Source organism: Nomascus leucogenys, chromosome 15 (genome assembly GCF_006542625.1).
Source record: "Nomascus leucogenys isolate Asia chromosome 15, Asia_NLE_v1, whole genome shotgun sequence".
NCBI classification, from domain to species: Eukaryota; Metazoa; Chordata; class Mammalia; order Primates; family Hylobatidae; genus Nomascus; species Nomascus leucogenys.
In genome coordinates, this window is record NC_044395.1 from 67,124,205 (window position 1) to 67,137,823 (window position 13,619).

Here is a 13,619-nt window from a genome sequence, read left to right on the forward strand (position 1 = left end):
AGATACTTCTTCTTTTTCTTCCCTCTGGCCAGCCATGGAGCCTGGATCCAGGGCTTCCCTGTGTTCAGGGCTGATTCCAAGAGGAGAATAGTTCCATTCTCCCAACAGAAAGAGGGTGAATAGTTCCAACAGGACCATTCACCTGGCCCAGCCCTACCATGACAGTTGTTGGAACTGGTGTTGGTGCTGGTGGAAATCCAGCCTTTCTTCTTTGCACAGTATTCCAAAATATAAGGGAGAGTAGAGACTAGGTGCAGTGGAATATTACAGTCAGAGGCAATTAGAGATGAGGGTGTTGGGAATTTTGGAGTTAAATCTGGTGTACTTGGAAGGAGGTCTGCACTTGGGGCAGGAAAGATATCATAGGGTCTATGGGGAGGAGTCTGGTATCATGTCTGAACCAGATTCACCCTGAGTCACCACTGCAGCTCCTCCAGGGCCTGGCCAGTCTTGAAGTCTGAGCTGTGCCAGGTGGTAGTTTAAAATGTATCGAGGATTTAACTTATAGATATAACTGAGTGATGTGTCTCTACTCTCAGGAGAGATTATGAGGGTAATCACACTTTAAATCATCTTAAAATATATAGTTTTTTTGTGATATGTCCTTCTCACAAAATATAAGATCCACAAGACCAACACTGAGTTTTTCTTGTTCATCTTTGTGTCCCCAGGGATGTGACTGGCACCTAGTAAGTACCCAAATATATATTTGGTAACCAAAGAAGAAAGAGTTGAAGCAGATAGAGGACAAATGTTGGAGGAAGATGTGTGTCAATTTCTTGAGAGGTTTTTCTATCATCTCTGCCCTCATATCATCTTGAACTAGAATGGATGGGTACATCGTAAAGGCCATTTGGGTGGCATCTGATGGATTTAGGGAGTTGAGAACAAGTTTTTCACTGACATATTACAATGTGCACAGCTATCCCCAGTGAAGGCTGTCTTGGAAAAGTTGGCCTCTGCCATGCCATCTATTCCTGGTCTATAGCACTAGCAGGGTGATCACTGGTTATCTGGCATTTTATGGTTGCAGAAACAAAACTCTCAAAGGGCCAGCTATCCATTTTGCTCTGCCTCTGCTATTCCAGGATGAGGAGATCAGAATCTTCATGGTGGAGCCACCATATCATAAGACACCTTGAATAGCATCAGTTGCTTTCTGATGTCCTCTAGTTGTAGAATTGTTTTTATCACTCTGTTGAAGACAATATTTGGACAATCTGGGATCAAGCTGGGTAAAATTAGGTCAGGATGTTCAGAATTGAACACAATTTTAAGTTCCTGGAATAACCAAGAAATAATAATAAATTCTTTTAGTCCAAAGAATATTAACTAATGTGTATGAAGCACTAGGCTATACACTTACAAATGTGGCCAAAAATTTTATTAAAATTTTCATTTGGGTTTTATTGATTTTATCCCTCCTCCCATCACAAGAAAGGACCTAAATCTTTGCATCTCTTAAAAGTTAAAGCTTTTGGCCAGGCACGGTGGCTCATACCTGTAATCCCAGCACTTTGGGAGGCCGAGACGGGTGGATCACGAGGTCAGGAGATCGAGACCATCCTGGCTAACACGGTGAAACCCTGAATCCAAAAAAAAAATTAGCTGGGCATGGTCGCGGGCGCCTGTAGTCCCAGCTACTCGGGAGGCTGAGTCAGGAGAATCGCGTGAACCCGGGAGGCGGAGCTTGCAGTGAGCCGAGATCGTGCCACTGCACTCCAGCCTGGGCGACAGAGCGAGACTTCGTCTCAAAAAAAAAAAAAAAAAAAAAGTTAAACCTTTTTGAATTATAGGATCAGAAACAGAAATTGACAGAAACTTTTTGCCAGAGATTTTGTGGGAGTCTTGGAGTTTGTTTTGTTTTGTTTTTGAGACAGGTCTCACTCTGTTGCTCAGGCTGTAGTGCAGTGGTGCCATCTTGGCTTATTGCAACCTCTACCTCCCTGGCTCAAGCAGTCCTCCCACGACAGCCTCCCAAGTGGCTGGGACCACAGGTGTGCACCACCACGTCTGACTAATTTTTGCATTTTTGTAGAGATGGGGTTTTGCCATGTTGCCCAGGCTGGTCTCAAACTCCTGGACTCAAGAGAACTGCCTGACTCTGCTTCTAAAAGTGCTGGGATTACAGGTGTGGGCCACCACGCTCAGCCAAGATTTTGTTTTTGAAAAATAGGGCTCCTAGGATTTCACAAACGATGGAGTTAGGGGTAAAATGTGCCCTGTTGTCTGTGAGAGCTTAAGAAGAGTTTAAGAAGCAGAATTTTCTTCTGACAAGTGGAAATTCCCTAAGACAAGGAAAAGGAATGAGATTCTTGAGAGTTATATTAGTTTTTTTGTTTTTTTGCTGCTGTAACATATTACCACAAATTTAACAGCTTAAAACAGCACCCATTTATTCTCACAGTTCTGTGAGTTAGAAATCCAAGCCAGTGTCAGTCAACTAGACCTCTGTTCAGGGCCTCCAAATGCTGAAATCAAGGTGTCAGCTGGACTAGGCTGTTACCTGGAGACTGTAGGGAAGAATCTGCCTCCAAGTTCATTCAAGTTGTTGGCAGAATTCAATTCCATTGACTGTAGGAGAAAGATCTCTGATTCCTTGACACATGGCCCCTTCATCTTCAAGTCAACAAAGGTGTATTAAATCTTCCTCATTCTTCAAATCTCTAATTTTCCCCTTCTACTACCAGGCTAGGAAAGAGCTCTCCTTTTTAGGGTTCATCTGATTAGAGTAGGTTCACCTAAATAATCCAGAATAATCTCCCTATTTTAAGATCAACTAATTATTAACTAACTTAATTACATTCTCAATGTCCCTTTTGCCATAACCCTGGGAATAACATCAGAGGGTAAAAGTAATAGAAGTCAAAATTCTACCACAGGATTTCTAAAGGAAAAAAGCAGCCTAGACTCCACTTTCTATGGGGGCCCAAAATAGGGAACACTAAGAGTTGAGTCTTTGGAAAGAATTGGAGAATGATCACTATGCCGGAACAGGTACTGCAGACTCAGAGCAGCATCCCCTAGAAGTGTGCAGGCTTGAACAAGGCACATACCAGCATTATCAGCATGCTCCAAAGACCAGAGGCCCTGCCCCAGTTCAACATAAAAGCCCCAGAGACTTTTGCAAAGCCCTAAATTGGGAAAGACGGTGGGAAGAAAGCCCAAAACCCAACTGAGATTAAATCTCCCACATAGTGAAAACAGTATGGAGATTCCTTAAAGAATTAAAAGTAGAACTACCATTTGATCCAGCAATCTCACTACTGGGTATCTACCCAAAGGAAAAGAAGACATTATATGAAAAAGACACATGCACACACATGTTTATAGCAGCACAATTCACAATTGCAAAGATATGGAACTGACCTAAGCGCCCATTAACCAACAAATGGATAAAGAAAATGCGGTATATAAGGCCCCGGGTGCGGTGGCTTATGCCTGTAATCCAAACACTTTGGGAGGCGGAGATGGACAAATCACTTGAGACCAGGAGTTTGAGACCAGCCTGGCCAACATGGTGAAACCCCATTTCTACTAAAAATTAAAAAAAAATAGCTGGGCATGGTGGCACACACCTGCAATCCAAGATACTCGGGAGGCTGAGGCAAGAGAATAGCTTGAACCCGGGAGGTGGAGGTTGCAGTGGGCCAAGATCCCGCCACTGCACTCTGGCCTGGGCAACAGAGGGAGACTTGGTGAAAAGAAAGAAAGAAAGAAGAAAGAAAGAAAGAAAGAAAGAAAGAAAGAAAGAAAGAAAGAAAGAAAGAAAGAAAGAAAGAAAAGAGAAAGAAGGAAGGAAGGAAGGAAGGAAGGAAGGAAGGAAGGAAGGGAGAAAGAAAAAGAAAGAAAGAAGGAAAGAGAGAAAATGTATGTATATGCCATGGACTACTACTCAGCCATAAAAAGGAACAAAATAATGTCTTTGGCAGCTTGGATAGAGCTGAAGACCATTATTCTAAATGAAGTAACTCAGGAATAGAAAACTAAATATTGTATTTCTCACAAGTGGAAGCTAAGCTATGAGGATGCATAAGAGTGATATAATCGACTTTGGGCACTCAAGGGGAAGGTTGGGAGGGGGTGAGGGATAAAAGACTATGTATTGGGTACAGTGTACACTGCTTAGGTGATGGGTGCAGTAAAATCTCAGAAATCACCACTAAGGAACTTAACCACGTAACCAAAAACCACTTGTACTCCCAGAACTATTGAAATTAAATGATAGATAGATAGATCTTTCATAAAGTAAGTATTTAAAAGTTCAGACGAGAATTATCTGATTTAGACAATCAAATGTCTAATTTTTTACACACTGTTGTGGAACAATTCACAAACTGCTCTACATGTATTATCTGATTTGGTTCTTAAAACAATGTGAGGAAATTTAAATTATTATTAATACTATGATGATGATGCTGCTGCTGCTGCTGCTGCTGATAATGATGCTCATCTTTCCAGATCAGGAATCTGAAGCCCACGGAGCCACTAAAGATATTAGATCTGATTTATTGAGAAGTTACTTTATGCCAGATCCTGGGTTAAGTGCATTGTCTCAATCCTAAAACTGTATGAGAAAGATGTCATTATTACCCCATTTTGAAATGAGGAAACCAAGATTCTGGGATTAGATAACTTGCCCAGTATCACAGGCCCCTAAGTCACACGGAATGAAGCCTAGGTCTGTCATGTTGTTTCTTTTAGGGAGATAAGGAAAGGAATCACCTGGTTTGAGGCCAGGGCCAAGCAAGCTCTTCCTTTCTTGAGAATGACTATCAGAGGCAGTAACTGCAGTAACCAGGGGGAAGAAGCCAGCTGTGCCAGGGAAAGCTTGTGAGTCACTGGCAAGGCTGTCTGCCAGCAAAGATAAAGGACCACCAGCTACTCTGGATAAGAGCTCCCAGTTCCAACCCCAGGGTCTGCACAAAATACAGCTGTGAGAGGAGGGCAGGAGTTTGAGAGTCACTGCTAGATTTCTACAGAGGTGTCAAGACTGCTCTAGGGCCTTCCTTCTGAGAGCCCTACTACTTCGGGCTTAGCTCTGTTCCCTCCTACAGGACCTGGATCCTCACTTACTTCTTTCCTTGGGTCCTTAGGAAACCTCAGTCTGACTAAGATTTGGGATGTAGACTCCTCCTTGGTGTTCCCAGTTAGCTACTCCCCCACAGAATCTTCTTGGACCCACCACACCCCACCCTTTCTTTCTTGGGGTTTGGCTGCTAGCCCCGTAAGGCAGATGGAAATAAGGTATCAAGCTTGGGAGGAAATCAGACTCCAAGGGAAAGGGGCCATTCAATCCAGTGGAGTGCTTGCTCCTAGTGCAAACACTAGGAGCCAGAAGCAGGAGGCAGGGTGGGAGGATTCTAGTTTGAGTTAAGCTGGAGTTTGGCTTGAGGCTAGGATCAGTGGTGGTGGTCAAGCTGGGTTAGAGCTGGGATCAGAACCATGACCCAAGTCAGGGCAAATGTTAGGCTGGCCTTAAAGTACAACATATAGAAAACAGCATGCATTAGGTGCCAGCCAGACTTGTATTTTAGTTCTGAAACATCACTTCCTAGCTGGGGGACTCTCAGCCTCTTCCTCAAAATCTTTCAGGGTTGTTTAGAGTAATGCTGAAGATTTAAAAATCTAAATGAGATAATGAATGTAAACTGCCTACTAGTGCCTAGAAGGTGATAATTTCTTAATAATTAACAGTAGCTATGACTATTATTCGTGTCCCTCTAGCAGCTATTGTGTCTTTGAGGGCCCTGAGCACAGGTTGTCCTGCTCTGCTTGTCCCAGGCCTCTGGCAGGGCCTCCAGGTTGTGCAGGCAATACCAGGTCTAACCAGCAGAGAGCAGAAGGCACTTCTTCCTTCCTTCCTTCCTTCCAGCTCCCTCCCAGGCCTTTGGATTGCATTGCCTTGAAAAGCTTGGAGAATTTCTCAGGGAGAAATGGAATCTTAGGGACAGGGAACAATCTTGGGGAATTGTGATCTCAACTGCTCTTGTTTAAGCTTTTTTCACAATGACCGAAATATATCAGTGGTAATGCTGAGAGACGTTACTGAAGAGGATGTGCTAATCAGAGCCTAAAGCAGCCCTGTTGCAGGCAGCACCACTGAATGACTGGGAACATTCAGACTGCCCTCCCCACAGATTGAAAATTCTTTGTGCTTCTCACCACTAGCTCACATGAACCCTCTCTGTGTCTGTCTTCACCTTTTCAGTTCCCATACCTTGGCCTGTTGTCCTCAGCCTTTTCTTCACCAGTATGTCCAACAGACAGGGCCCCAGAGGCTATTAGCTTGTATGCGTACATGGAAGCCTTCTCTCGGAATGATCTTCTGTTGGCTCTCTTAAACTTTGAATGAGGCCCTGACCTGGGAGATCTAGGCCTCTCTTGGCCTACCCGTGAGGGTCTACATCTGAAGTCAAGTATCCAGCCAGAGCCAGCCCCTGAATGGGTGCCTCTGCTCTTCCCCAGCACAAGCCCCAGGCTTCTGAAAGGCCAGTCCTCATCCTGGTTTCTTTCGTCTGCCCAATAGCCCTGCCTGCTCTGGCTCTAGCCCATCTGCCTTCTCAGCTGGCTTCCTCTGTTTAATCATCCCAAGAGAAGGGCCTCCTGCATGGGCAGGGAATGTGTGGGCAGGAGCTCAGCACAGAAGCAAGTCTGCACATCATAGAAATGCAGAGAACAGAAGGCCTTGAAAGATATAAGGAGAAGGTGGCCTAATCAGACACAGAGGGCAGGGCTGAGCCAATGGGGAAAAGGGCAAGCTGGGCACCCCAAGGACTAAACTGTAGCTGATTTCTCTCCTAGCACCAGACCTCAGCTGCACGTGTGTGCGTCAGAACCAAGAGTGCTAGAGGCAGAGCATATTACGTGACCCTCACACTACTGGGAATGTAAACACTGGGTTTCCTGGTTAAAGCACTGATATTTTGTGGACCTTGCGAGCTACCTAGAATAAGCAGTCCCTTATAAAGCAGCTTATCTGGCACTGTGCATGAGGCACTATGTTCTGCTCTCTGCGGTTGTTTCCCATGAATATTTACTGAAGTTTTATTTAAATGTTCCCCTCTTATCTCAGTTGTGATATAGAGTATTGAAAGAAGGATCATGTGCCCACATTTGGGCCAATGGGGCAGTACCATGGGAGATTGAGACTTCCTAAAAGGGAAAGTAAATTGTTCTAGCTACAAGAGTCAAGCTAGGTGGTCCAAAATCCCCCTCTAAAAAACCAAAACCAAAACTAAAACCAAATAACGAACAACTTTGGCAGGTAAAAGCTCGAGTTAGAAAGACAGAGTCCCTCAGGACTGAGCCCAGGCCTACTTCAGGACCTCTTGCATGTGCTTCCTTGACCTCTTAGTTTTCTGACTTGTTCCTGGAAAAGGGTCCAAGTCTCTTTCATACGGCTTTGCCCATATTGGCTTTGCAATTCCTTCCTTACTCTGATCTAAAGCATCCCTATTTTCTTGCCCTGAGATATCTCATTCTCTCCAAAATGCTGGCTTATGTCTAGCAAAGGAAGTATAGATGGAATTTCATGATTTCAAGAAATGAGTTCTACCCTTTTAGCCCTACATTTTCATTCCTTTCCCCTCCATCCTCTGCTCCCCCTCCCTTCTTCACTATAGCTATTACTTGTTTTTTTATTTTCCCTTTTACAAAACATCTTGAAATCAATCTACACATGCCATCTCCTAGCCCTCACCTTCCATAACCCATCTGCATTTAGTTAGAGGGGAGAATATGAGCAAGATACAAAGATGATGAAAACATGGCATCCACAAGGAAAATATGAGATATTTGAGGTTCCTGAAGCCAAGTATGACCATCCAGCTAGAGCCAGTGTTTGGGTGTGAGAGTAAACAAAAGATAGAAAGTAAGTAATGACAGCAGTGTGACGAGAAGTCTGAGAGACTATTGGAGAAAGGGACATGTATTAGTCAGCTCAGGCTGCCACAGCAGGACACCAGAGACTGAATGACTTAAACAACAGAAATTTATTTTCTCACAGTTCTAGAGCCTAGAAGACCCAGATCAAGGTACCAACACATTCGATTTCTGGTGAGGGCTCTCTTCTTGGCCTGCAGAAAGCATCCTCACATGGTCTTTCCCCTGTGTGTGGCTTGCAGGAGGAAGGGGTGGCAGGGGATGAGGGAAATGGTGGATCAGAAGATATCTGGTGTCTCTTCCCTGTCTTGTAATGACAACAGTTCTAGCCCCACCCTTATAACCTTATTTAACTTTAATTACTTCTTTAAAGGCCCCATCTCCAAATACAGTAACAAGGGCAGGAGCCAGACCCTTGGAATATAATTCTCTCTTCTCCATGTCCAGCTGAGATTTTATGGCCCATTTTTTCACACTTGTCCCTTTATTTTGCCATTCCATTCATCTGGTAAAATTCCAACTTTGGATGAACTGAACCATCAACATTCTCCTTGCTTGCATCCAACCAGCTGAGCTCTGCTGAGAAATTCATCCCACTAGAAATTTGTAGTCATCAACCCTTAAGTGGGCCCTCAGTATTTTCCTATTATCTCACTACATTCCTCAGGTCTCCTTTTCCCTTCTCCCGTTATATATTGTTTTCTTAAACCATCTTGACTACTAAAAATTGTCATCACACACACACACACACAAACACACACACACCACTCTCTGATAACCAGATCTCCATAGCAAAATAAAAACTATCAGACAGCAACTCCCTACCAAAACTACAAACAACTGTCTTAGTTAAGATGCAGGTTAGGTTGCCATGACAATAGAGAAAAAAATTGTAAGGAGTTAAGACTGCAGTTTCTTTTTCATGCAGAAGAATCAGGGATGATAAAATGGTTTGAGAGTATAGGAGACCCAGACTCCTTCCATTTGGTCACTCTGCCATCCCTAATATGTTACCCTCACTGCATGATTGAAGGTGGCTTGCTTTCCTATTTACATTCCTATTGCCCTCCCACAGGGGCAAAGAGGAAGAGAAGGTCCATTTCTCTCCTTTAAGACCTTGATGTGGAAGCTGCACGTATCACTTCTACCTACAGATATGACCTAGTCATAATGTGCAGTTTTTGCACTTAGCTGCAAAAAGGTCTAGGAAATGTAGCTGTTAATTTGTAGGCCATAACTTATTTTCATCTATAATCATCTTTTTCTACTAATTTCCTCTTACAATTGAGTCTCTACTGCAATCAAAAGCTAGGATCCTCTACTTCTGCTCTGGATTGCATACATCCCTGACTTCTCAGGAACCTTGCATTATTAATTAATCATTCTCTCTCTCCTGTTATCTTTAGTCTTTTTATATATTGGAGTAATTCCATCTGCCAAAAAAATGAAAAAAAGAAAGAAAGAAAGAAAGAAAGAAAGAAAGAAAGTTCAAGTCCTCCCATCTTAAAAAAAAAAAATCTTTCATTTGACATCCTCTTGCAGCTCTATCCCCTTTCCTTAGTAACTACATTTCTTAAAAACTTGCCTGAAGTCATTTACTCCACTTCCTCCCATCACATTCAGTTTTCAGGACATCTACCCTGCCTTCTGCCTCAACAACCTCACTAAAATGGCTCTTTCTAAGGTTGCCAAAGATCTCCAGGTTACTAATTTTGGACCACATTTCTCATTCCTCATTTTGCTTACCCAGGAGCAGCATTTGAATGAGTTCACCAGTTTCTTCTTGCACCTCTTCGCTTTTAGCTTTTATGATGTTTCACTCTCTGGGTTTCCTCCTGTCCCTCTGTCTGCTCTTTCTTGGTGTCTTTTTCAGGCTCATCTTTCTCTATCCAGTCTTTAATAATGACCTCTAAAAGTCTGACTTGATCCTTCATTTGTTCTCATTCTACACACTCTAATTCTGTGGTTTGCATTACTTCCTATATGATCTGTTATATTTAGCTTCCTAATGGAATTCTACTTAGATATCTAACAGATATCTGAAACTTAATATGTCCAAAACAGAACAGATTTGATGGTGGGAGTTTCTCTCTGCTAGTTACTATTTTCTCTATGAAGTTGGAGTCTAGGTTGAGAGTGAAGAATGCTCTGTGTGTGTGTGTGTGTGTGTGTGTGTGTGTGTGTGTCAGGGTGGGAGAAGAAATTAGAGATTTTATGAGACAAGAAAATTTGAAAACAATATTGTGTAAAATGAGAGAAAGAAGGTAATCAGAGAAATTTGGTAAGACATCTACTCATTCTAAGCAGCACAGTATGAACAACTGAATTCTGATTTCCAAAATCCCTGACTTTGAATTTTGGCTCTTTCACCTAGTAGCTTTGTGGCTTTGGGCAAGTTACTTAAACTCTCTCTAAGCCGTAGTTTTTTCATCTAAAATAGTGATCAACAATATTGGACCTAAATTCATGGTTCTTCATGAGGATTAAATGTACCTTCAGGTAATGTGCCTTGAACATCATAGGTGATCATCAAATAGTTTATACTGAGTTACCAGAAACCTTATTCATTTTTTATCTCATCCTTCTTTCTCACCCTCCACATGCAAATTACCTTTAAATTCTGTTTCTACCTCCTAGATAGGTCTTAGATCAATCTTTTCCACTACGTCTATGACTTTAGGTCAAGCCACTACCATCTCTCACCCAAATTACTGTCATAGACTCCCAATTAGTCCCACCTTTTAAGTTGCTGTCCACACTGGCTCTACTGCAATCTTTCCAAATCTTTCTAAATCTTAACAAATTTTCAATGCTCCCAATTCTTCCTTGCATGGCTTGCAAGGGTCTGCATTTGCTGCCTCATGAGATAGAAGGTGTATGATTTGTCTATTGCTGTTGTAATAAATTACCATGAATGCAGTGACTAAAAACAACACCCATTTATTAGCTCACAGATCTATTGGCCAGAGGTCTACACAGTGTGGCTGGGTTCTTTGCTCAGGGTATGAAAAATCAAGGTTTCAGCCAGACTGAATTATTTTCTACAGACTCGGGGGAGGACCGAAGTCTCTGTTCTTTTGCTGGCTGTCAGCTAGAGACTGCTGTCAACTAGAGGCCACCCTCAGGACTTGCCCTGTGCCCTCCTTCACTCTCAAGCCAGAAAACAGCCACCTGCATTCCTTGCCACATTATCCCTTCCATCTTCAAGCTATCAACAGTGTGTTGAATTCTTCTCATTCTTCCAATCTCTTTGATTTCCTCTTCTGCTACCAGCAAGAAAAAAAAGAACCCTTGGCTTTTAAAGGACTCATGTGACTTGGTTGGGACTAGCCAGATAATCTGTCTATCTTGAGATCAACTGATTAGTAGAATTAACTCCATCTAAAAAATCCCTTTTGCCATATAACATAATTGTGGGAGTAGTATCTCATCATATGCACAGGTCCATCCACACACAAAAGAAGATTATATAAGGGTGAGAGTCATTGGGGGTCATCTTCTAATTCTGCCTACCCAAGGAGAGGAAGCCAGGGGAAATATCCCTGAAGAATCATAGCTTGAGCTGAGATCAGATGGTTGAGTAAGTGTTAATTAGGTAAGGAAGGAAAGAAGAAGCTTCCAGAGAGCATATGGAAAAGCCATGCAACTGGAGGACATATAGCAAAAAAAAAAAAGAAAAGAAAAGAGAAAAAAGAGGGAGTGACCAAAAAAAGGCCAGTGTGTTTACAGTGGAGAGAATAAGAATCATAGTGACTCATAGTGATTTGAAATAATGTGGCTAGAGAGGTAAGTGGGAGCCAGGCCACATAGGCTTTCTAAATTCTGTTAAAATGTTTTCTCATTCCCAAAAGCAAAGGTCAAAAGAGTGGGACAGTCAGATTTGTATTCTGAGCATAGTACTTGGGCTATAAGGTGAAGGATAGATGTAGAGAGGCATCAGTAAAATGTGGTGGCCCACTTAGGAGGTTAGGAGTGTGGGTCAAGAGTAGGGTAATATCAGTGGACATACAAGCAGACAGATTCAAGGAAAACTCTGTAGCTAAAATGAACAGGACTTTGTGATTGATTCAATATGGGAGTGATGTAGTTATGTTCCTCAGGAAGCAGACTCTCAAACAAAGATTACTGTGGAGGATGTTTACTAAGGAGTCCTCTTGGAGTTAACACCTGTGCAAGAGAGAGGATGAAAATAGGATTGGGCAAAAGGAGAGGCTGAGCAGTAATTCAGTCCCAGCAAAGACCTCAGTCAACCCTATGAAGAGTTCTAGGGGTGTGAGCATCTTTCAGAGTTGTCCACCAGAGGGTTGAGGGGATTAAACCTTTATGCCTCTGTGCTGATTGGCCATTGGATATAGAATGCCCAAGAAAGGGAGCGTAACCTTGGACGAGCTGGCTTTCTTCTGCTTAGGCAACTCCTGAAGGGTTATGACGGCTGAGGGCCATCTTTTAGCAGCACTCTCCACAGCTGGAAAATAAATCCTTCATTTTTGAAGAGGGTTCTGGGTTTTGCATCACAGCATGCAGCACAGGGGTGAAGGAGCATAGGGGAGTAAGGCATCAATAATAATTCCTAAATTTATGATTTGTACATCCTGGTGGGTGCACTTAACAACCATATATTACAATCATTGGCTTACTTGGGAAAATCCCCACTAGAGTAGGTGCTACTCAGGGGCAAACTATATTGGACAACTAGTGCACACCCCTGGAACTGGCATAGTTTGCTAAATAAGTGAATGTCCATCTACTTCTATTTTCACTCCCCTCTCCGTTACATCCTTTGCTCCCTTCCCTCCTCATGGTACTGTCATCCAATGTGGGAAAACTTGAGCAGGTTATCTGAGGCCCCACCTGTGCTGGAGTTGAACAAATAGCAAATCAAGCTCTTCTGGTCCAGGCTCTCTGATGGGCAAGACAGGCAGTACCAGGAGGAAGGAAAGGGGGAGCAGTTGATGACATCTCAGGCATAAACTGTCTTTCAACTCTCTTTCAATGCTTCAGCTCCTATAAACTCAGGGCTGGCTGAACCAGGTCCTCTCCAAAAGATTAATTGGATACGGGCCTGCTGAATCCCCCATAAAGCCAGACTACATTCTCTAATTTGCTCTTCCACTGATGCCTGCCCCCCACCTCTTACAGCTACTGCTGGGGGTCAGAAGAATTTCACATCGTATTGAAGTTCATCCGGAATCTGAAGAATGGATAGGAATCTGGAGATAGGAATCTGGGGAAGAAAAGGAATGGATAAGAGAATGCATAGGGAGCAGGGCTGAAATAGTAGAAGAGGCAAATCCTGCCCCGAGAAGCTGAACACGGTTCAGTCCTGCACCCTTCAGCCCTGTTCCCGCTGCACCCCAGTGACCCAGTCCCCTTCCAGCCCCCTCTCGTGGGAACCTGACACCCTACACAGGCAGCTCTGCCTGCACTGAGAGCAAACAGGGAGCGTTAGCGTGTCGGGTGGGTGTGGGCGCTGCCTGGAGACGGTAGAGAAAGCCAGCCGTCTCCTCCTCTTTTGCCTGCGCTGGGCCGGCGTTAGAATTATATCCCATCCTCACCTTACTCGGGTTTATCCTTGTCAGTGCTTGCCACCACCCCCAACTGCCCTCAACACTCACGTCAGAAGCTTCCTCCCGGGAGCCCTTTCCCCTGGCAAGGCTTCCCTGGGGCCAAATCTCGGCCCCGGCCCCACCCCCACTCCCGCCCAGCTGTGGAGGGCTCCTTGGGACCCTTAAGTG